We start from the raw sequence: 23,974 nt of genomic DNA, 5'->3' as shown, positions 1-23,974 counted from the left end.
CGTCAGCCCATGGCTCTAAGTGGGGACTGACCCGATCACGGACGGCCTTCCCAGGAACCGCAGGTGGCTGAGCGGAGCCAAGAAGGGGCACGCCCCACCGCACCCCGCGGGTGGCAGTTCTGCCCCAGTGAGGCCCACCTTCTGTTGCAGTGGCGGCTCCTCTAGCACTGGTCTCTTGGAGGGAGTCCAGCCTTGCCCTCTTCTGGTTCAGTCCCTCCCCTCCCAACCCTGCCCAGGCACAGAACCACCACTGCTCATTGTTCAGAAGTCTTTATTAGACATGAGACGGGACGTCCATCTCCGAGGAATTTCTGCTCAGCTGACACAGGAGAAACTGGGCTGGGCCTGGATGGACAGCTCGTGGACATGGGAGCCGTGGTGGAGCAAAGCTCTAGGTCCTGGTGTAAGGGGCCGCCCAGGCTGGTGGCCAGGGCCTCCCTGCTTCCAGCCTGCTCAAACGCTTCTTGAGGAGCCGGTCAACTTGCTGGAGTTTAGCCTCATCTTTCAGTCAATCCAGGAAGGCTTCTCAGAGGGAAGCCAGGCCGACTGGGTGAAGCAGGTTCTTCTTTTTGGTCTGAAAAGAAAACAGTGTCAAGAGTGAAAAAGATTCTCTTTGGATGGAAACAGAGGGAGGCAGAGGACAATGTCCAGTGGCCCTGGAAGGGCCTCCCCTCCACCAGGAAAGGTGAGGGGCTGGGGAAGGCCCCGTAACAAAGGGCTGAGTCTAGGCATCTCTTCTAAATGTTCTACCCAGGGCAAGGGGGCGAGGAAGGCCCAGGGTGGGAACTCAGAGGCTGAGCAGGTGACAGATTAGGCGGTGGCCCAGGGGACTTTCTTCAGGAGGGTGGGGAGCACTGCGGTGACTTCTACGCCCCTGTGGCCCCTTCCCCAGTCCTGTCTTCAATCTGCAAGGGCTGTTCTAGCATCCCTCAGACTTCACCCCTGCACCTGAGAAGGAGCACCTTCTCCCTCCCACAAGAACGCACTAAGGAGCTGCCCTGCCTTCTAGGTCCTCTCCTCTCAGTCCCCGCAGTTGGGCTGGGGACCTGTTCTGTGGGCAGTCCGCACAGGGAGACAGCGTGTGCTTCGAGACCCATGAAGCCCCATTTGAAACCCAGTCCACCTGACGAGTCCTGTGACTGGGCAGCTTACATGTCCCTTTGTGGGGCTCTGATTCCCCCTTTGTAAAGTGGGGACAGTATCACCCAGTCATCAGGATGCTGAAAGATTAGCTGAGATAATGGCTAAGGAAGGGCTGAAAGAAGTAGGTGCTGCATCAAGGTCAGTTCCTTCCTTCCTGGGGTGGAGTGAAGCTGGGCCTCAGAAAGAATAAAATTAGGGGCTACACAGAAGCCCAGCTGTGGGCAGCGTTCCTATTCTGCCCCATCCAGAGCTGGGAGCCAACAGCTGTGAGAGCCCCCAAAGTTCACCTCACCCAACTTCTCCAAGGGCTTTAAAATCTGAAAAGAAAATTTCAGAAAGAGGGGATCTGAGCCGCACCCCTGCGTCGCTGGGCCCTGCTCAGATCACCTTCCCCCCTCAGGCTTCCTGGACCGACCTTCCTCCTCCCTGCCCCCCCCGACCCCCAGCCCTGCCTTCACAGGCCCCTGACCTGGACCTGGACCTACCATGGAGGGGTGGGGGTGGGAAGTCCGCCTCGCCCGCCGTACTGGAAACCCACAAAGCTAAGGACTCGGCCTCCCGCAAACCTGGGCTCAAGTCCCGTGTCTCCGACACCCCCTGGCCTTCTTCCCAGGCTGGGGGCGCTCCTAGAGGCCCTGAGGTGAACCCGCTGTTCCTCGTGCCCCCCTGAGTCTGTCAGCCCCCCTCTCCCGTTCCTTGTTACAGATCCTCAGCCTGCCTGGATTTGCAGGGCCCACGGAAGAGCCTCGTGTCTGTGAAGGCCTGCGGAGGGGTGCTGGGGCGAGCTCAGGGCGGGACTCGCCCCAGGGTGGGAGCGGAGGAGTCCAGACGGGCCTGTTACAGAGCAGGCATCTCTGGGCACCTTCTAGCGATGGTACTGGCCTGGCCGGGGGCTGGGCAGAGGGTGGGGCGGGGAGCAGTGATGTGAATCATTCCCAGCCACCCCCGCCAGCCCCCCTTCCTCAGCTGAGAAGGGCTTTTTCTCTCCACCTGCCCCTCAGCAAAGCAGGCTCCTGCTCAGTGCCGCTTACTGATGGGACGGGACCCTCCGCGGCGCTGGGAGAGGAGGGACTGCTTTCCTGAGGGGACCCCACCAGAGCTTGGGGAACTATCACTCTCCGGTGCTCTGGGGCTCCTGCCTCTTTCTTTGGGTGAGGACGGGGTAAGGAAGGGCAATTTCAAAGCATTCTGTGACACTGAACTGCTCAGGGTGTGGCTCAGATCCCCTTCTCTAAACAAAAGGTTTTGGACTCGGGTCCCCAAGTCTTTAAGGGGCACGGAGACCTCACCAAACTAGGAAACGAGTCTGTTTCCCACCCCAGCAGCTGGGGCCCGGAGGCTCCATAAGGTGGCGGAAGCTGGGTGGCAGTTTCTTCCTTACCTCTCAGATTAGCCATGTCAAACCAAGGTTAAAAGAACTGGTGCTTCAGCCGCGCAGATCTGGACTAGACATTGGAAAGGACTTCCCAAGACAAGAATGAGCAAGATCATGGAATTTCCTGGTTGGAGAGAGGAAGAGTCTGTCAAAGAAACGGGAAACTGGGTGGAGACCTCTTAAATATTATCTCATTAATGGTTCCTTGACCATATTAAATAACACACAGGGAGTATTTAGCACAGAGCCTGACATATGGTAAGCCTCTATTTTGGCTATTTCTGGAAGTCCTATATCAACATGAGTCTTTCTTGGGTGGATATCAGGGAAAGGGCTGAATCCCTGGAGACCTACCTCCCTTCCTTCAGGAATCCCATGGCAAAGTGCAGCCAGAACACAGTGCCAAGCACAAGATGGCAGCCAGCTGCCACGGCTACAGCAGAAGGAGGTGTCTGGTTGGTCGTGGAGGCGGCCCTGGGAAGCCAGCGGGTGCCAGATGGACAAGCCCAGCAGAAGGTAGCCCCAGCTGGGTGAAGCTCGTGCCCCCGTGCCCTGGGCTCTCCTTCCATATGCCAGCCTCAGCCCGGTCCTCCTGCCAGGCCCGAAGGCCCCAGCGCTGTCTGCGGGGGAGGCTGCCAAGACCATTCCTCCTCCCGACCCTTGTTGTCCAACGAGGGATGACCACTCACAGACAAAAGACCCTCCTGCTTGAAGTCTCCTTGGCCTGTGGGCCAAGACAGCTAAATAAGTCTGAATTTAACTCACTCCTGAAAATGCTAAGGAGCCATAAAATCGGGGACTTGAGAAGGTCCGAAGCAGCAGGGCTTGGGGATGCAGTCGGTATGTCCAGCGGCAGGTCGCAATGTCTGGCCAGCTCTCCTCTGGAAAACATCGAGATGAGGGCTGCAGGAGGGCAAGCAGAGCGGGTCAGGCCAATGTGGGGAAGGAGAGCTTCGCTCCACCCCTCCTCCGCCCAGGATTGCTGGACAGCATTTGCACAGGGCCAGCGGGAAGTTCTTCCTGAGGATAAAAGTAGTTGTGGTCACGAGTACCACCTGCTTGTTAAAAAAGAGTGCCTCCCACACCAGCCTCAGCAAGACGCTTGCCTGCTTGAGCTGAGCTGCAGCCAGTCCACAGGGCCCAGCCACGCCGCTCAGACAGGCTTCCATCATGGACTGTTCAGTCCCTTCGTTCTTCTCCCCAGCCATCCAGGCCCTCATGTCCAAAGCCTGGAAGTCTTCCCTGATTGTCCCCAGCTATCTGCAATGAACCCTCTAACTCTGTCCCTCAGCATTTAGAATTAACACTGGACATCGGCACACAGCTCTACAAAACACTCCCATTCACACACTGACCCATTTGCTCCTCAGGATAACCATGCAAGGAAGTTAGGGTCCAAAGACATTAAGTGACTGGCTGTGACTGGCTTGAGGTCCCCAGCTAGTAAGGGAGGGACATGAGAATTTGTATCCTGACCAGCCTATCGGATTCCAGAATCAGAAATGAAAACGTCCTTCTGTTGTTGTCCTTCCTGTGGACAGAGTCCCTGTCAAACCTGTGAGCAGCCTGCAAGCTGAGGTTGTGTCCTACTGCTTTCGGTGCTCCAAACCCGGACACGCATGAGAAGGGACAGAGTGCACAGCAGGGGCAGGAAGTGGGGGAGAAGGTCTGTCCACACTGATGATCATAGCAAGGGACACTGAGGCCAGGCCAGGAGGGAAACCTCCCCTTGGGAGGACACACAAGGTGTGGAGTGTGAGGTGGCCTCAGGACTCCTTTGTGGCTGTGATTGGTCTTGTCCTCCCAACACAGCCCTCGCCGGAGGGCAGCCCAGTGCCAACTCCAGCAGTCCTGCGCTGGGAAGAGGAGAGGTGCAGGGGGGCGTCAGCCCCAGCAGCACTGTAACTATAGGAGGGCAGGTACAGGTCGGGGAAGGGAGGCTGGGCAGGCCTGGCAGGATTGGTTACAGCTAGGAAGACATGGTGAGTGGGCAGGGGCAGGGTCTTGGTGTGCGGGGCCTGTGCGGCCTGAGTGGATCGTGGAGAGGAGCCCATCCTGGGAATGGCTGCACCATGGCTTTGCTATGACACCCCGGCCAGGTCTCAGCTTCTATTTCCTTCCCAGACCTGGTTAGAGCTTGAGGCCCCCCCCAGCCCTCCCTGCCTCCAGCCCCCTTCTACCCCCCCCAATGGGCCCTGGGAGTTAAGCCTCCTCACCTGACAGGGTCACTTCCATGGCCACTCACAGAGAGCTCTTTGTGTGGGGGCTGGGCCCAGAGGAGGGGTGGTAGCCGGCACCCGCACTTCCACTCAGTCCCAGGAGCGGCCACTTCCTCTCCTTAGCTGTCTTTCCAGCCCTCAACCCCCTTTCTCTAGGAAGAATCTCCTCAGAGATTTGGCCTACCCTGGGAGACCCCTTCACTACTTCCCTTATTCCCTCTTTCAGTAAGTTTCCAGGACTGAATGAACCCCCTTTTCGGTTCTTCACTCCGTCCGCAGTAGCCCATCTCCTGTCCTGACCTCAGGACACTTCTCGTGCTGGGGACCAACTTTGGCTTCTGCCTGCACCGTGTGTGTGCACGCATGCATGTGTGCATGTGTAGGGGTTGGTGGGGGTGATTCTAGATGGGGCGAGCCAGAGGCCCTTCCTCACATAGCTCCCAGGCCTTTCATGTTCCTTCACTTGCAGAAAAAAGAGCCAGTTAGGTGTCTGGTTGGGTTCTGGGCTCAGTGGGCAGCTATACGTGGGTGTCCTCGGCCCTCCTGGGAGTGGTTATGTGCTACTCTGCAGCCATACCTTGCACCTCGCTGAAGCTATCAGCTAACTTCCCAGTAACCCCATCAAATCCAGCCTCCTTGGTGGTGCACATAAGGCTCTTAATAGCCAACTTCTGCCTCTGTTTCCCATCTATTCCCAGCCCAGAGTCCCTGTGATGAACACTCTAGCCCCCTAACACACCGTGACCTTTCCCACCACCTTGCCCTCACAGGTAAACCTCCTGTTTACCTCTTAGCACTTTCATTCCCTTTATCTTTTATTACTCATCTTCTGGCACCCTCCAGGCCTTCCTTAATTCCCCTAAGGTGTCCCACGGCCCCCTCCCCTGTGCTCCCACAGCACTTTGTGCAGGTCTTCAGGACTCCAGTCTTCGCACTGTCTTGTAATTATTTGTGTGTCTGTCTCCCCTACTGACTGCTAGCTCCTCAAGCAGCTTTGCGTGCCACCTTCTTCACCAGAGCACCTGGCTCACAGGAGGCACTCAATAAATGCCTGTCCAATGAATGAGGAGGCAGGGGTAAGGAAAGGAATGGATGGATAGGAGAGGAGCTACAAAGGCGCAGGGGATAGGTTCCGATGTGACTGATCTGGATAAGAGAGAAGGAAGAGGGCAAATCTAGGCCAATTCTCACGATCTGCACCTGAGGGCCTAGGAGTTTAATGACACCACTGGCAGAGAGATGGAAGCAGGATCATGGGGCAAGACTTGGAATGCAATGCCGAGCGAGTGAGCATCCGAATGCCCTTCTTATGTCTGGGGAATGGCTCATCATGAGTTTTGGAGGGTGCTTGTACTTATAGACCCAACAGGGACCAAAAGCACAGGTCCTTTCCCTACCCTCCTTGCAGCTATGGCCTGGGCATGTGATCAAGTTAGCCAATCAGGTGCATCACTCCAGTCTCTCATCTGGGAGCTAATAGCAGGACCATAGGTACTAGTTAGGGTGCAAAGTAGAAGAGGTCAAGACTAGAGAAATGAGTGAGCATTTATAACTCCAGAAGATGGTTTAAGTGATAAAAGTGAATGAGAGTGCCTAGGAAGAAAAAAAGCATTACTAGCAGTTCTCTGGCTGGAGAACTGGTTGACCCAGAGGACTGAGAGAATAGAGCCCAGAAGGAACACACAGGGATATAACAGGAGGGCTGGAGACCAAAGGAGAGGACAGAGAGGATGTCAGTATGAAATGCTCCATAGAAGTTGCCAGGCCTGAGCAAAAGCCATTGGGTCTGGCTGAGGAGGCTGTGAGTGGCCCAAGAAGGCACCGTTTCCCCACAGGTAGGAAGACGGAAGCCAGACTGCCAGGCAGAGGGGAGAAGACTTGGAGCTCCCTGCACCCCGGCAAACAGCGGCTCTTCAGACAGCCCAGAGCCCCTTCAACTGGCAGACGACCCTCTCTGCCCACACCGCGCCCTTTCCCTCCTCCTGCTAATAGTCCCAGCTCTTACTTTTCCAAGTATCTTTTACGTTACCCCCGGTCCTCTGACAACTGCTGCTCAGGAGTGACCTAGAACCGAACCCGGCGCAGAGGCCTCGCCACTGTCCCTGTTCCTGTGGGGACGCTTGGATCTCCTCTGGAGGTGCCATTGCTCCCCTCTCTCCTTCCTTTTCTCCCCATCCTCCCCTCTCAGTCCCAGTAGGAAGACTCAACCATGCTCCTGGTCAAGCAGCAAGGCCGTCCTGTGGTCTCACCTCGTCCTCGTCCGCGTCCCCGGGCCGGCGCTGGCTGCCAGCCACACCTGCCCGCGGCGGCCATTTTGTGGGCGCCCGCTACCTAAGATGGCGGCCCCCTGTCCCTCTGCCTCCCTTCCCACAGCCTTGCCGCTACCCCTGCCTCTTTCTCTCTGAAGCCTGAGCCCAGCAAGGTGGGGGGCCAGGCTGGGCAGCCAAGGCCAGAGGAAGGAAGACAAAAAAGGACAGAAAAGCCGGCCCCTTGGCATCTCTCTTTGGCATCTGAGTCCAGCTCAGGGGGGGAGGGCAGAGGAAAGAAAGAAAGTAGTGTGTTTTTATTTCTGCCCTCTTCCTGCTACCTCTTCCCCCACTCCCAAACACACTTTTATGAAAACAAAATCTCTCTCCCCTTTTCTCTCTTCTGCAACCCTCCTCCCCTTTTTTCCTGGCTCCTACCATGAGCCTCCTGGAATGCAAATGAGTTGTGTTATGCAAATGTATGCAAATCAGGTTTAACGAGCGGAAGGAGGGGGCAGAATGCCTAATGAGTAATGGCGGGAGGGTGCAGATGGAGGGTGGCAGGAATGACCCTCGCCTCTTCTCTGTTCCTACAGCCTGGAGGCTTGCTGGGGGTAGTCTGGGTGTCCCTTCTGGGAAAGAAGGTCAAGGCCTCGTTTCAGCTGAGAAAGCCCAGGATGGCCTTGCCGATAGGTGAGGGGCAGGAGCGCTCAGAGGGAGAGGGGGCTGAGTACAAGGGATTCGTGCTCACTTGCACGTCGTTGCCCAGAGACTAGATGCACCAGCCTCCTTGTCCCTGTGGCTGCAGATGGCAGAATCTTAGCTCCAATGCTGAAAAGAAGGTGATGCTTATACATGCCATAGCTTGTGCATCAAAAAGGAGGATTCCCAAGGGAAGATTTTCAACCAGACCCAGGTTCTTCCTAGGGGTGGGGGTGAAATCTGTCTCTCTTTGTGCTTTGGAAGGTGGGGGTTGGGGTGGTTGCTATGGCAACATAGCATGCAACACCCACCTCCCCAACATCCAGCCCCAGAGGACCTAGGAGTTGGTGGGGGGGTAATGGATTGACACCCCCTGGTGCCCCCACCACCTGGCACTGCCAGCCGGAGATGGCGGCATCAAATCCTAGAGAGAATGGCTCCTTTGTTTCTAGGCTCACGGTGTTGGGGGAGCAGGCCTGGGCACACAGAAGGGCCTTTCCCAGGCCCCATTCCAGTTTGCGTGACTCTTGCCGGCCTCTGGAGACTCCTTGTGGCCATCCGCTGGCCTCTATACCAGGGCAGATGGTTGCCCTCTCGCCTTTTCTCTCATGGGCTTGCCAGCTACTGCGAAGTATGCCTTCCCCCGTGGTTCTCCCTGAGGCCTTCCCTCCAAACCTCCTCAGAGAAAGCAGTCAGTTCCATCTCCTCCTGGCCTGTGTGGACACCTCACATGCCCAGACATGCATTCTACCCTTTTTTGTATGAGGGCAACCTCTGAACTCTCCCTGCCAGCATTAGGCCTGCTCGACTCAACTTGACAGGGAGAGTCCTGAAGGAGGCATCAGGCTCCTAAAGGCAGGGCCAGGCTAGAATCAGGAGCCTGCATCTTGGCATTTCCGCTAATCAGCTGAGTGGCGTTGATCAACCCTTTCCACTCTCTTGGGATAAAACGAGGGACATAGGGCTGGTGCTTTCGAAGACTCATTCAGCTCTACCTGACCAGTGCACTCTTACATGAGCTTAGGTTAAATCCTTCCTGAAATCGAGCCCTCATCCTTCCTATTGCTGAAGCATCCCCTCTCATTCAGACTCCTCAAGGACAAACCCAAATTCCTGGAGACTGAATGCTAACTGCCCTCAGCCTTTTTCTCTCTCTTAGACTCCACAGCTGCCTGCAAACAACTCCCACAGATTTAAAAAAATCTATAGAGTTTTGGTATGTGACCGCTCAGACAGGAGGACCCCTCCTCCAAACCTTCCCAAAGAGGGTGTTCAGCACAGACATCTCACGCACCGCCTGGGAGCTGTCCGTGGTGCTGGACGCGGCTCTGGCGAATGTGTGGAGCAGAGTGGGCGGGAGGGTGGTGGGGCACCCACCCGCCCCAGGTGAGAAGCTAAAGGGAAGAGAAGAAGCAGAAACATTTGGGAACAGAAGGAAAGGGGCATATGTATTCTTCAAGGAAGCTTCTCCTCTCTGAAGTTCTCCAAATTGTCATACTACTTTGGTGGCAGAAGAACAAGAGTCAATGAAACTCCAAATCTCACACACCTTCATCCCTAATGAGTTGTGTCTTGGATTAGTTCAGTTCTCATCTGGATCCTATTTGGAAATCCACAGAGAGATGGAGTTATAGTTCTCCCCTTGGGGAAGAGCTCAGGTTGCAGTAGTTGATAAGGTAACAAACAGCTTTCTAAATTCCGTCCTAAATTCTAAGGCTCCTAACAAGGAATTTAGTAATAAAAATGAGGAAGACATGCAGGTGAAGATACACAATCTGCCTGATAATATTATAGATATCAGGAGCTTGGAAGGAAAGGTAGAGAAGATTGGAAAGGGTGTGTGTGTGTGTGTGTGTGTGTGTGTGTGTGTGTGTGTGTGTGTGTGTGTGTGTGTGTGTGTATGTTCCCTAGGCAGAGAGATCAGCCTGTATCAGTGGTTCCTTAACCGTAGCCACACTGAGGGAGCTTTTAAATGATACTGATGCCTAGGCTTTATTCCCAGATACTCTGATATCATCTGACTTCATTGTTCCGGGGCTGGGCCCAAAGATCAGTATTTTTTTTAACAGCTCCCCAGGTGATTTTTAGTGCATAACCAAGTTAAAAATCACTGGCCTGGAAGAAAAAGTGCAGGGGCTAAGCCCGATCAGCTGGAGGAAGAGGCAAAGCCAGAGCCCCTGAAGAAGGGACTACTAGATTAGAGAAGGACAAGCATGTGACTCCCTTCTGCTAGGAACTCTTGATGGCCCCAGGCCTGACCTGCAGACCGACTCAGGTGTTGGGCTTGTCTCTTCAGTGCTGTGGAAGCTCAAACCACCCCAAACCAGTGAGATGAACTGCTGTCTCCCCACCTTAGTCCCTTGTGCAGAGACAGGGAATGGGTGCAAAGACCCTGAGGGCAAGCTGCTCCCCTTCACCCAGAAGGTCCCCAGGGAGGCAGCTGTGGAAGGTAAACAGCAACAATGGTCTCTTTCAGTGTCCAGATTCCAACCCTTCAGTCCAATTAGCAGACACAGCAAACAGCAATTCAGCTGCCTTCAGCTGCTGTCATAACAAACTCAGAGCAGCCTTAATGGGGGGATTAGGGCAGGAGGAGGAGGGGTGTCACTCTGAGTCCTGTGAGAGCCTGGGTGGCAAGGAAGGGTTCCCCTTTTCTCTCCCCTCTTATCTAAATATGCACCCACTCACCTTTCTCTTTTGTAACCCTGTTTCTCATTCTCCTCAAAGCTCTAAGAATGTTTTTATAGTTTTGTCTATTCTTTCCCTCCAGTGATTTTAACCTAAACTTATCTGTGGCCTAGGGAAGTTGGCTTACCCTGCCTCTCAATGAGACAGTGCCATAATAACCCTGTCCCCATCCCACCAAGAATTCTGAGGTCTCAGTAGCAAAAGGAGGGAGGTAGAAAGGTCAATCTGTCCTCATAACACTGGAGTGGGAAGGAGGTGAAGAAATAGATATCAGTATTCCAACTCCCAAACCTTGGGCAGTGCAGATTTCAAGAAGAACTTGAAGACGTAGAAGAATGCAGGGGGGCCTGGGCTTCTCTGGCGGATTACTAATTTGGGAATCAAGTTGGTGATTGGAGAAGTGGGTGGCTGGGAGGCAAGAGTAGAGAAAACAGCCCTTCTTAAAATCACTCAGTATGAAGAAAAATCTGCATGCTGATAGGCAGGTCTCTATTTGGTTTGTTAATTATACCCACTACCTAACTGGTCCTTTAATGTAATGAACTGTGTCTTTAGTAGCCTAATGGAATAAACTTAGAATTATTGTTTACACGTCTTACTTCTCTAACTACAGTTTACCAGTTGTAAGTACTTTTACCAATAAGTGGTAAGCTCCATTAAGGAGAAACAAAACAATGACCATTCTGCCATGTGGACTCCAGCCTCTTCCCTTAACAAGCTTCCCCAAGGCCTCTTCTGCCTCTCCCCAGGCTTCAGACTGCCTCCCCAGGTCCCCAGGAGTTCCTTCTCCACTCCAAAGCTGGAAAAGGAGGAACTTCCTCAAGTTGTAGTGATTGGAGAATGAATCAAAGAGCTGTCCTTTTTGCATTCTGAGATCAATCCTATGCTTTCAAACAATCACTCCAAACTGCAGCCTTTCGCCTTCTGCAATCTGGGAAGTACTTTTCACCCATACATATCATAACATGTGGGCTTTCACGCAGAATTTTTCATTTGCTCTGTAACAATCCTGAGGGCATAAATTCTTATCCCCATTATACTCACGTATGAGCTGAGGCTCAGAGATCTACACAGCTGGTGAATGATGGTGCCTAAGCATACACCTTGGTTCTGTCACATTTGTTCTATTTCTTTCCCTCCCCAGGCCCTCCGGTTATGACGATTCTTACCACTTCAGGGACCTTTCAACAAGATCCTTTCAATGTCTAGAATAGGGAAAAATTTGTCCCAGGAGGAAGATGTGAGCGATAACACAAAAGTTGAGTCAGATATTTAGGAGAACATTGCCTTTGAGGTCCTGGACTCAGAATTCAATAGGAGGGTACTGGGATGAACGGCTGAGAAGGCAAATGGGTAAAGAAACTAGCTTAGAATTTGGCTTCCAGTAGAAATAGGTAGATATTGCAAATTCTGAAGAATAGAACTAAAAATTCTTGGACACCGACAGAAGTGTGATGCTAGAAAGGAAGAGATTCCCTAACTGGTAACTGGTGAAGCTCTTCTGAACCCCTTTCAGCTCAGCCTCCCTGCACGCCCCATTCGATTAGTCCTCCTATTGGGTTTAGCTGGAGGAGGTGCTATTTGGCTTGGGGAGGTGGGAGGCAGGACTCAGTGGTGTCACTGTGATGTCCACATTTAATAAAATTAAAGTCCCAGAGAGTCTGTTCTTCTAGTGGATGTATACCTATACATAGCCAGGTATCTCCAATCTCGCAACCGAGCCTCCTGCCCACCATTCATCATCACATCCAACCTTACACCAGGTCACACACCAACTCAGTTTCTCCCCTCATAAGCAGGCACACAGCTCACAACCGCCACCCATCATTCTCCTAACAGCCTCACCCCACACCCACACACCATATGTGCACATAAGGACACTTACCCCACATCCCTCCTGGCCTCTATTCCCCCTTTCCACCGAGTTGCTTATTTTGTAAGAAGTAAGCCCTCAACCCACTAGTTCCCTCAGGCCCTCTATTCTCCTTTGGAAATCCTGCGATCAAATGTGCTAAGGGGATACAATAATAACATAAACCCACTGTAGCTAATTATATAGATTATAAGTATTATGTGGATGAGTCTCAGCAGATCTGAAACACACATTTTTAACCAGCTACATGAAAAGTTAAAATAGAAAAAAAATGTCTATTTTTCTTGGTGCTTCTCCTCCTCACATCCCAACTCTCCAGCCCATGCTCACAACCAGGCCTTGCATCTCTTGGGTGGAATTCCCTCTTCCTTGATGCACCGATTCCCTCCCTTCTCAGCTCATGCCCATCTCAGTCTCCCCACCAGGCCCTCTCTAGTCCTTCCCTCAGGCAAGTGTAGAATAGTGGGGAAAGCATTGGGTTTGAAACCACTTAGTGATATCAGCAATGCATTTGAACCTGTGGTTCCTCATCTGTAAAATGGGGTTAATAACAGCTGCCTCACAGTGTTGGGTCAAAGAAAGGCACATAAGCAGAGCACTGTTACCGGGAAGTATGGTGTGATAAGGACCAATTATTAGTCCCTGCTCTCAACCTGCTCCCTCAATCCTGAATCCTATCTCCAACTCACCCCCTTCCCCAAACACAAATTCCAAACAGCTGAAAGAACAAGCGCTGTTCATCTTTCCTTCCTCCAAACCTCTGAAGGAAGAACATGTGTACTCCAGGCTCTCTGATGCCCAGTTGTTGTAGTTTGGATTCCCCAATATTTCTCCCAAATAATATATAGTTGAATCATACTCTTCTAGCTATAAATCAGTTCCTGGGAGGAAATTTTAAGTTTACGCAGGAAACTGGAGTCAGCACAAGGTCATTCTGTCCGTTCTCCTACCTTCTTTCCTTACTCCTCACTGCCCCGCCCTGTGTTCTGGAATGCCAGGTGGAAGAGGCAGGATATGGGGAGGTAATAAACACGCAGTGGTTTACTTCCAGCTTTGCTTAGATTGCTTTCATTCTCCTGAGTGGTACTAGACCATCCTCCTCACCACTGCACCTAAGCACTCTTTTGCTTAAAATATTTAGGTCAGGCCAGATAAATGAATTATTTTAGGAATGGCTCTGATCTCTCTAATTCTTTGCTTCCTCTGGGTAGCATAAATACTAAGATACAAATTCCTTTGTGTTTGAGCTCCTTGAGGCCATTTGCTCTTGGAGATGATTTCCAAGAGAGCGAGGACGGGTTGGGAAGGCAGGGTGTCCTGAAAGACCCCAACTCAATCCCTTTGGGTCAGTGAAGACAAAGCTGGCAAGAGGAGCTTTTCAAGACATCAGACTCGAGTCCTGGTGGGGAAGAAGGAAAGAATATGGAAACAAGCGAGCTGAGAAATACTCTGCAGTCCATTGCCCCAGAACCCAGTCTGGGCAGAAAGGTTCCCTGGCCACCCTGTCCTCTTTTTGAGCAACACCCCTCCCGAAGTACTCCCAGCCCTATCTTGGCTCTCTCCGCTTTGCCAATCTCAGCTCTCAACCAAGCCGGATAGACCCATATGGCCTCGGGGAGCTATTCAAAGCACAGACCAGTGACTTCCCGCAAAGCCTCCCACCCCAGCAATAGCTGTGAATTGCCTGCGGGAAGCTGTTCACCAGCGCCCACGGGAGAGACCTGGGCCAGGAGCCCCAGGCACTGTCCCAAATAACCCTGCAACGAGATTTCAGCAGATCTCTCCCTCGGAGCAGCTTCCCCGGCAGTGACCCAATCCGCAGAGTGCCAGAAAAGGCCTCACCCTGAGAGGTCACCACAACGCCCCTTTCTTGCTTTCCCCAGGCCAACTGTGCGGGGGAAGATACTGCACGTGGCTACAGTGAACGGGACGGTGACTCCTACCTGCGCGGACCGCGGTGGGGGAAGTGGCCGCGACCCGTGCGGTCTCGGGCCCGTGGGCCGCCAGGTCGTCTCGCCTCCACGGCCCGTCGGTCCTCGTGCCTCTAGCCCCTCGCTTAGGCCTCCCCGCCTGCCCGTGCGGTCAGCTTTTCTGGGGCCCCTCTGCGCAGTGTATGGGGTTATTTTTACTTTCGGTTATCTAGCTTTATGAAGACTCCACACCACTCATACAGCTAGATAACCAAAGATAACAACCAACCCCGCCTCCTGGCTGCCGCCGCCGCTTCCGCGCGGCCTCCCGGCCGCTGCCGCCGCCGCCTCCCGGCCGCCCACCGGTGGGGGTTGGGAACGGGGTACACGGGTGGAGGTGGGCGACGGAGAGAGACACGGAGTCCAGGACAGAAAAAGACTGAGATACAGGGATACATATACGACAGAGACCAAAAAAAGGCGTGGAAAGGATGCGACAGCCGGTAGCATCGAAGTCCGGGGCTCGCTCCCGGACCCCAAAAGCTCCCGATACCCCGTTTCCCGCTCCCTATTCAAGCCAGAAGCGGGAGTTCCGCTGGCCCCGGGGAGGGGGGACTCGCAGGCTTTTCGTGCCAGCCGGGAAGACCGCAGGGACCGAGGCGGAGGCCTCCCCGGCCTCTCAGGGTCTCCGCTGCCCTCCTTTGGAAGATGCAGGGCGCGTCCTATAGCCTGAGCCTTGGCTTTCAGCGGAGCCAGAGCTCCGCGTGGGGATCGCGGGGGAAGGCGCGGAGCTGGCCCCACCACATCTCCCAACTCGCCAGGGCAGTGGAAGCGAAGGGGAGCTCGTGCAGGGGAAAGGGGTGGATCCAAGCTGCCGACTAAAAGGGGGAGAGGGCAGCGAAATCCTGGGGGTAGAACCCCGGGGGCGTCCCGGTAGGAAACAGGGAAATCCCGGCAACCCAAAGAGGGAGGGAAGTCGGTCGGGGTGGCGGGGTGGGAGGCGACCCAAAGACTCCCAAGCGAGTCTCTCAAGGAGAGAATAGAAGAGCAAAGGCCCTACCCGGGAAGGCTCCGGGAGAGCAGCCACGATATGGCGAGGGTATTGGAAAGCGGAGCGCAGGCTGGGCAGTGGGCTGAGCCCGAGGCCCCACAGGACCCCCAGAGAAACAGCTTTGTGCAAAGAGGTCCAGAAATCACCCAGGGCTGTGAAAATGGCCAGGGGTCCGAGGCGAGAGAGATGCCCTAGGGTTTGGCGGGGGTTTGGATCAGAAACGGGAATCATCAAGGAGGTCCCAGGAGCCCGGAGGACGGTTGGGGCTCAGCTGGCCCCTTGCGGTGGACGCACTGGCACGCTGGATTCCGAGGCGCTCACCCACCTCGTGCCCCGAGCCACTTACATCGAGCCCAGGGTGCCCATCCGAGCTCTCCGCGCGGTCCTCCCAGCACGTTCCCGTCTACGGAGCGCCAAGGCCCTGGGTCTGGAATGCCAGGGCTTAGCGGGCGCCGGGGCGGAGGTGCCCACCGGGATCTCAGCCTCCGCGGAGCCTAGGCGAGCAGGGCAGAGGGAGGGCTTCACCTTCTAGCTCCCGCCTCAGCCTCTGCCGCTGCTCTGGCCTGGCGCGCTCCGGCTCCGGACTTTTCATTCATCCTTTCACGCTCCCTCCCCAGACCAGCGTCTGATTGGCTCCGTCTAGTCTGACGTCACCGCCTCGTTTCCCCCCCCGCCGGCCTCGCCCCTCCCCCTTCGCGGGTTTAGCCCGGTAGCGCTATTGGGGCGCCCCTCCCACCGGAGAAGGTCTGGGGGAGGAACTACTACGCCTGTGTGCCGATCCTGCCTCACCCAGAGGCAGGCCTCCCATCCAATCCATTGCCATTTGTGGTTTTGATCTACAACCTCACTCTTTTTGTAGGTCCTGCATTTCCATTTGACCCTAGGTATATTGCACCAGGTCTAGGGCTCAAAGATGGGAAAAGCAGCAGATAACTGGAATCTCTACCCCTACCTGCCTCCTTTCATCAGAATATTCTTGTGCTTCTCCGGTACTGATCCCTCTCAGACTGAGATCCTAATCTTTTAGGACGGCAGGATCTCTATTAATGGTTTTTCAACCCAAAACAATGAGGGAAAGATTTTGGAAGTTAGGGGCTCCTACTGGGAAACGCGGGTCTGAGAGAAGCTGGGCCTCTTTTTTCGCCGTAACGGGAATATCTCTTGAACCTGTTCGCGCACAAAGTTCCAGAAGGGGGAGGCTGAAGAATTCCAGTCCGCATTAACCGGTGCAACACCTGCACATCTGACGGTGGCCAAGGAGACCCTCGCGAGAGCCTTCTCTCCCTTACCCCACCCGGTGCGCCTCCAACCTCGAACCCTGCGCTCCTACCCCGGTTCGGTCCCCGAGTGTCTGGAGAGACGCGGTCCCGGGAAGGATCACTGTCCTGCAAGGTTTCAGGTTCCAGGCTTTCCCGACCCGTCTCTATCTGGTCGGGGAATCATAGCCGAATAACGCCGGGTCCTAATCCGGGGCCTCAACCACCGCCCGCAGGCAGGATCCGAATTTTCGCTGCCTGGAGGAATCTTTGAGAAGGAGCTCCGGGCCCCTACCTGAGCCGCTGTGCCTGTCAGGGAAAAGTTGGAATACCCATTCCGAGTTACCAAACCCATCCACCCACCCTACTCTCTACCACTTTTCTAAAAAAAAAAAAATTCCTACGACTTAGACATCTGGAGCCAGTCGGTCGGCCTCATATGGGCCGGCTCTGTCAGCAGAGGTCCTCCAACACTGGCCAACGGGTGCCCTCCGGGGGATCCCGGGTTGGGCCATCCTGCCGGCCAATTTGTTTTATCCACCTCTAAACAATCTAGGACAAAGCCCCAAGCCTGAATGCTGTTCACCTTGGTTAGATGCAAATCCATGACCAGTGGGTTTCATTTGATGCTCCCCTCAAAGACTGAAGACTGAACAATCGCTGCATAATTGTGATGTGGGGGATAATTTGACATAGGATAAAGCCGGGGTCCAGTGTTTTCCTACCAGAAGAGCAGCTTGGAACTGAAGCAGACAGCCTGACGCCCCCAGGTCTCAGGGTATTCTCAGGGCTGTGCTTGTCAGAGGCTTTCCCTCTGCTAGCCTTCACAGGGTCTCAGGGCCCTTTCCCAAGGGAAAGGCTTTCTAGAGGCTTCCACAGTGTCCATTCTTCACACTGCCAGAACTGGGAGCCCACCAGTCAATGGTGGGAGAAAAGGAAAGAGACAGTGTCCACTCCCTATTTTGTTTTCTCCTGCCCCCTTCCAGCTGGGAAAGGAGCTCCAGGACAGCTGCAGAAAAGCAGAACCTTCCCCAAACACTTTCACAGATAGACCTACTCTACTGTCATGCTGTTAAATGCATTCCCTAAACGTATGCTCCATACCAGGCCCCAGAGAAATTCTAGGCCCCTTCCAGCCTTTTCTATTCATGCCTACACACCTCTTCAAATATTTCTCAGTACACCACCTTACCCCCTTTTATAGGATAACCAACATTCTCTAGACATTCCAGCAATCCTAAATAGGGCCTACACCTCTCCATACCATACAGCCAAATTGACAAAAATTGCCCCATCTGCCCTCCTACAAGATCCCTTAAAAGCACCTTAAGAAAAAAAAAAAAAAGCACCTTAAGTGACCCTTTGTTGCCCTCCTTCCTCTCCTCACACACAACCCAGGAGGCTGGGGTCAGCTTCTGGCAAAGAGCTGGCTGTCCTGCTAGCTAACCCTCTCCTGTTTCTTCTCTGTCACCAGTCTCCAACCAGCCCTCTGTGGGGCCCCAACTTATCTCCACAACCCCTCACCCTGGCCTGGACCATTCAGACAGCACAGGAAAAGGCAGCTGAGATCAGCACGAAACTTCTTCTCTAATAGCCACTGCTATATTTTTGTTGGGAAAGGGGAGGACAGGTTTCTTTGCCCAACAGAGACCACCCCCTCCCCCTGCATTGGCCAAATTGACTCAATTGGACTTCCTCAAACCAAGGTCAGGATAGAAATGGGTATGGATCGAAATTTCCACAGACAGCTAAAGAGTGGGGACCCCCTGCCTCTAACTGGCTTTGGCTTCTACAGACGTGCCTCATCCTAGACAGAGAGTCCGAATTTAAGGAGGCCCCCACAAAAGAATAGAGATTAGTTGAAGCTGTTCTGGCACTGTCTACATGGAGCCCTCCTCTGTCCAGATTCCTGATAAAGTAATTTTTTTGTTTTTGTCTGGGGGAACTTGACAAACTGATCTCCCCTAGTGCTCCTGCTCAGAAGGTGAGAGGGCTAAGTCTTCACTCCAATGGAGAAGGAGCTATAAGCCATGAAAGAAGCAGAAAACTCCCCACCATCGTGTTAACAGGGATTAATTTGTATACCAAGCCACATTGCTCTAGTTTCAAAAAAGAAACTATGAGGACAGCAAATGAGACAGCCCCTCAAGAGCAGAGGCAATTCCATTCATATTAGAGTCTGTGGTATTTAACACTACCTAAAAGTAGGTGCCCAGGAACAAATGAATTAATAAGGCATGTGGGTACCTGGGAGTGTGTCTGCAAGCCTGAGTTTGCCATCATGTGGTTTGAGTGCATTATGGATGGAGAGGGGGGATATTGACAAAATGTGTGTCCTGTGGGATCTGTGTATGTGTGTGGGGAGGGAATGGGGGAAGGAGTTTTGTCTATCCCGTTATGTTTTAGTGATTATTCAGCAGTTCCTTTGATCAGAGGACACCATTATACTATCTAGAATTGGATACATGAAACTGAGAGGCTAACAGCTGGCACAAAATGGGTGTATTAGGTCCCCCTTGAGCTTGGCCCACCACCTCAGTCTTCCTAGGAAGGCCTCAGTTGGAGCAGTCCCCTCCTTCTAGCACAGAGCACACTCTGCTGCAGTGTAGAGCAGTGGCTTGCGGAGCCCACCCCAAGTCCTTCCAGGGAAATTCTGGGGCACTGTGGGGAGAGCACAACAAATCCCTGGTACTGATCTGAGTCTCTAAGTGTCTCAATTAGCTCAGGAGCCTACATTCTTTGCCAGAGCCTGTCCCCACCCCCACCCCTACAGTCCTGATGCCCACCCTTTGTCCGTGTGCCTGGAGAGGCTCATATACAGAAAAACATGGCTTGAATTATGCTCTCTGGATGCAGCCTTTGGACAGATCCTTATAATTTGGGTCCTAAAATAATTTGGTATTAAGCCACTATCTTGAAATATTCCTAATTAAATAAAAAGTGTATATTTTCTTTGTTTCGGTTATCAGGTTAATTTGCTTTGAAGATACAGATGAAAACTGCATTTGGAGGAGGGTAGGTTCAGGTATTTATTTGTCTTATAAGTGCATTGTTATAATGAATATTATCATACATTATTCTTTTGCTATAGAATATTTGCATTGTCTATGGTATAAAGACAAATAAAAGCAAGAATTGGCAGTTTAAAAAAAAATGCCAAAGCTGTGAAAAAAAATATAAATATCTCCAGTGGGGCAGATAAGGTTAGAGGGCAAGGGGACATATCTGGAAGATTTCATCCCTGGGGATGACACCCTCCTCTCCCCATGAGAGCGGATTTTTCTCCTGCTGAGAGGCCAGCCTGAGCATCCTCAGGCCTGTGTAAGCACTACCTCCCCTGCCTGCTCCCAGTTCTGTCCTTGAACCCACATGCTGCTCCCTTGCCTGAGGGTTCCATGGGACCTGGGAGGTGAGAACAAGGTGACAGAGATGGTAGAGGGTGGGCCATCAGCAAATGGTCTCCTTGAGGGGCAAAAGCCTGCACATGTAAGGGGGCTGTGCATGTACGCACTCACACACACACACACACACACACACACACACACACACACACACACACACACACATTCCTATCAGCTGAGGTGAATGCAATGACATATCCACAGATACTCCCAGTAGGACCATCTCCTGGTGTTTACAGGCAGACTCCCTGGTGCACACAGGGCTCCCTAGGTCCCCACTCGCCACAACCCACTCCTCTCCTTTCTCACTTCTGTCACCCATGAACAGATAGTCTGCTTCTTCTGTACCCAACCACCTCCCCCAAGGGCAACTGGCCTCCCTCTCTGCCCTCAGGAGCCTCTGAGAGATGGGAAAACAGTTCCCTGAATCCTCAATGCCTCCCCATCTCACATAGAACTGAGCACAGGATGGCCTTTCTTTCCTAAGCCACCTTGTTCCATTCCCACTGTCAATGGCTATACAGGACTTAAGTGCAATTGGAGCAGACCAAAATCAGTGCCCGAAAGCCAGAAGAGATAGGGAGTGGGAGAGAGGGGTGTAGGGAACAGGAGAAAACACGAGTGATGAAGGGCCAGCTTTCTTTCTCCTCCCCTACCCATACCACCATTGAAAACAAACAAAATAAATACCCCAAAAGCCAAAGGTGGCCAATTACGATGACACCAGAAACAAATGAGGCTGCTTCTTCTTGGATGCTCAGCTCCTGTCAAAGAGGAGAATGCCAAGGTTAAAGTCCTGTTAGTGGCACCAATCTTCTCTCCAAATGTTCCCAGTCTCCCTCCCACTCTCTCATGGACTCCTTTTCTCCTTGTCTCATGTTTTTAGGAGCTAGGCAATGTAGGTTGCCCTCTTCAACCGCCTGAGCTCAAGGCTGCACAGGGAGATGGCTGAAAGAGAAAAGCCTAGCCATCCAGGGAGGGCAGAGCCCCTGGCCAGAGCCTCTCCAGCTCTATCCTGCCTGGACAACTCTATCCCAGCCCCATCCTCACAACCTCCCTCCACATTCATCCAAAACCTCAGGGCCCAGAGGTTTGAACTGGGCCTGTGGAGATGCAGCAGCCCTTCTGGCTTAAGCCTAAAGCAGTCCCCTAACCAATGGGCACTACTCTTCACAGATTCCTGCTGCTCATGGTCGACCAGAAAGCATGCTCAGGATTGAATGAAAAATCTGGGGTCAGGGATGTATTTTCATCCATCTATATCTAACTTCATTGTAAACTGTCAAGTGCCATGCATTTAGGATATTGTCAATCACATTATGTCTCTAGCTTTCTCCCTTCCCATCTCTGTCATTATCTACCTACCTATCATCAATCCATGCACATCTCTGAGGATCCATAAAGACATATCCTGTAGCAATCAATTTTCTCCCTCTCTTCCTCTCCTTCTCTTTCTCACATATACAAAAGGAGTGAATACAAAGCAGTTGGGTTTTTAAAATTTTAATATTAGATATGGAACCCAAGTCTCAATATCTTATAGTCTCACCTCAGTATTTTGCTTTCAGGCTAAATTATTATTTGGGGGAATGACATGTATACAATAAGTGACCCAGCTCCTAAAATACTAAGAGGAATGTTGTGTGTGTGTGTGTGTGTGTGTGTGTATGTCTTTGTGGGTAAGTTGGTGAATCCTTCTACCTCAAGCCAATTCCAAAATTAATTCTTCTTCTTCGCTCTTTTTTTTTTTTAAGTCAAGAAGATAAACCTACTTAAATGAAGAGGAAATCAGAAAAAGGAGAGCTGGGAGCAGGGAGAAGCCTTAAGTCCAATCCTGTTTTCTAGGAGGGGTGTTTTGCACCTCCCCTCCCCACTTCTAACACCTACAAATACCCCCTTAACTCCCAGCCTCACTCTGCCAGCCCATCCATTTCCTAAAGGGATGTCTCAGTATGAAATTGTTATCTTCATACCAAAGAGGGAATGACCCCCCAACAACTTTTGGAAAATAGACACAAGGACAGTTGAGGAGCCTCTGTCTCCTTCCACCCTAATCAAAAGAGTTGTATGGTCCCTGGGGCAATTGTACATCTCCTTGCTGATCTCTGACTTGTACCCCTCAATACACACACACACACACACACATACACACACACACACACACACAGTGCCCAGGGGAACACAGTGACAAGGACCACACCCCAGGAGGCATGGAACATGTGTGTGCATGTTTGGTGGCTGACATCCCCAGCCTTTCCCAGAAATCTGGCCTCTGGGGTACCAGAGATAGTCCACTGGCCTACAGTGTCCAGTACCCCACAAGCCCTAGCCTGTCTCCCTGAAAGCACCATGTGGGTGGGGACTAAGGGGGAGAAAAGTGTCTTTTTTTATAACCCCTGGTCCTTTTTAAAAAACAGGAAATTTAAAAATCAGATGGGTGTGATGAGGGCTGGAGTAGAGTTCTGTTCCCTTCTAGAACCTAAGCATCTGCCCCCAACACCTCCCTAGCCTTTAAGCTCCCCTCAGCCCCTTTCCCACCTGCCAGCTCATGGGAAAAGCAGCAGGAAGCAGAATAAAATTAATTTAGATTCTATAAAATGCTTAAGATTTTTTTTCTAATTCCGGTCTCTATCTTTTTGGAAATGTGGCTCCTTTCCCCCCTACCTCTGCCATTCAGACTTTGTCTTCCCCTAAAACCTGAAGTCTCTGAGGCAGAGAGGAATAAGAGCCAGAGTGAGGAAAGAAGCTCAGCAGCCCAAATACAGAACCATTTTTTGTCTTTCCTCCCATCTCCATACAACCTCCCTTCCTGCCTCTCCTGGTGCAGGCATTAAGATGTTGGCTGTGTCTGGTGGAAAGAAGGGAGGGGCAGATTAATAGGATCAGTAGCTCTGTGACCCTAAAGCCCCCTGAATCCCATTGACAAACTTAGTGAGCTGTCTCCCGGTTGGCCAGGGAAGGAGGGGAACCTAGATGCACTCTGGGGCAGCTGGGCAGGGCTGCTGCCTCAGCTTGCCACCATAGATGCCCAGGAAAGGTGAGGGCCCACTCTGCCAACCATTCCTCCACACACACGCCTCCTCCGTTTTTGGGCATCCCCTAGATCTAATCTGCCTTTCCTTTCTGTGATTATTGCACCCACCTCCATTAGCCGGTGGGCAAAGTAGGAAGGTGACGGTGCCCTGACTGAATGTAGGGGATCCCTTCCCACCCCAGCCCAGGTGTCTGATGGGGCAGGACCCTCCCAGATGGCCACTTACCTGGCTTATGGAGGAGAAACTGCTTGGGTGGCCCCTGCCGCTGAACTGCCTCTCTCCCCGGCTCCTAGCCTCTTGTGGAGCAGAGGATGCAGCTCCGGTGACGTAGCATCTCTCTATCCATTCAGGAATTTCGCTTGCCTCTCTCTTTCTTTCTCTTGTTGCTCTCCCTGGAAAGGCAGCCAAATGGGGGTGCTGCCCTTGTCTCGAGACACTGCCACCACCAAAACAGCAGCCCACTCTGATGAAGCCCCCTCCTTTCTTCTAAAGGGGCTTTGTAACCTCCACTCTTTCCCACCTGCTCCTACTGCCTTTGCTGACCTGAGGCAGGAATAAGGGGCTCAGGGAAGCTATTGTTCCTCCAGGCCACCCTCATCCCCAAAAGAAGCAAGAGAAAGGGTGTGACAGAAATACCCCTGTGCCCAGTCTTCTTCCAGTTCCAGCTCACCTTGGAACCTGAGAGCACGGTCAGCTGATGTGTGTGTCCGGCGCGAGGAGTGGAGTTGATAAGGAGTGATAGAAAGAGGACAGTTTGTCACTGGAGGTTCACGGTGTTCTGGTCCCCCTTCCCAAACCTCCCCCACAACTCCCTGACCCTGTCAGCTCAAGTAAGCACAAATCCAGATCTTAGTTGTACAGGAGAAAGTGACAATTGGAAGATGAAGGCTGAGAGCTGGAGGGGGGACAAGGTGGGGGTGGTGAAGGCCAGCCCTTGAAAGTCTAGACAAGGAGGAGGGGTGCGACCATGGATTCAAAGTGGGAGATAAATTATCTTGTTCTTGGTGGAGGGAGAGCGATTTGGTGGTTGGTTTCCAGGGCTGGGGTCCCGATATTTGGTGGGAGCTGGGGCCCA

The 23,974-nt window shown here is 52.7% G+C and overlaps 1 long non-coding RNA gene across 3 annotated transcripts; it reads right to left on the bottom strand.

Moving 5' to 3' along the window:
* Nucleotides 1–254: 254 nt before the first annotated feature.
* LOC118930708 (uncharacterized) lies at nt 255–23,974 on the bottom strand. Of its 3 annotated transcripts, none has more exons than XR_005032152.2 (5): nt 23,570–23,974; nt 23,125–23,291; nt 20,555–20,628; nt 2,525–2,663; nt 255–574 (listed from the first exon to the last, which is right to left on the bottom strand). It is a non-coding gene; the product is annotated as an uncharacterized LOC118930708 (long non-coding RNA). The 3 variants fall into 3 exon arrangements; XR_005032151.2 differs by having other exon boundaries at nt 2,525–2,642; nt 23,570–23,970; XR_008994940.1 differs by lacking the exons at nt 20,555–20,628; nt 23,125–23,291; nt 23,570–23,974 and adding an exon at nt 15,554–15,778 and having other exon boundaries at nt 2,525–2,642.

Source organism: Manis pentadactyla, chromosome 19 (assembly GCF_030020395.1).
Source record: "Manis pentadactyla isolate mManPen7 chromosome 19, mManPen7.hap1, whole genome shotgun sequence".
NCBI classification, from domain to species: domain Eukaryota; kingdom Metazoa; phylum Chordata; class Mammalia; order Pholidota; family Manidae; genus Manis; species Manis pentadactyla.
Note: the sequence above shows the minus strand (reverse complement) of the source record. Positions and strands in the feature narration are given on the sequence as shown.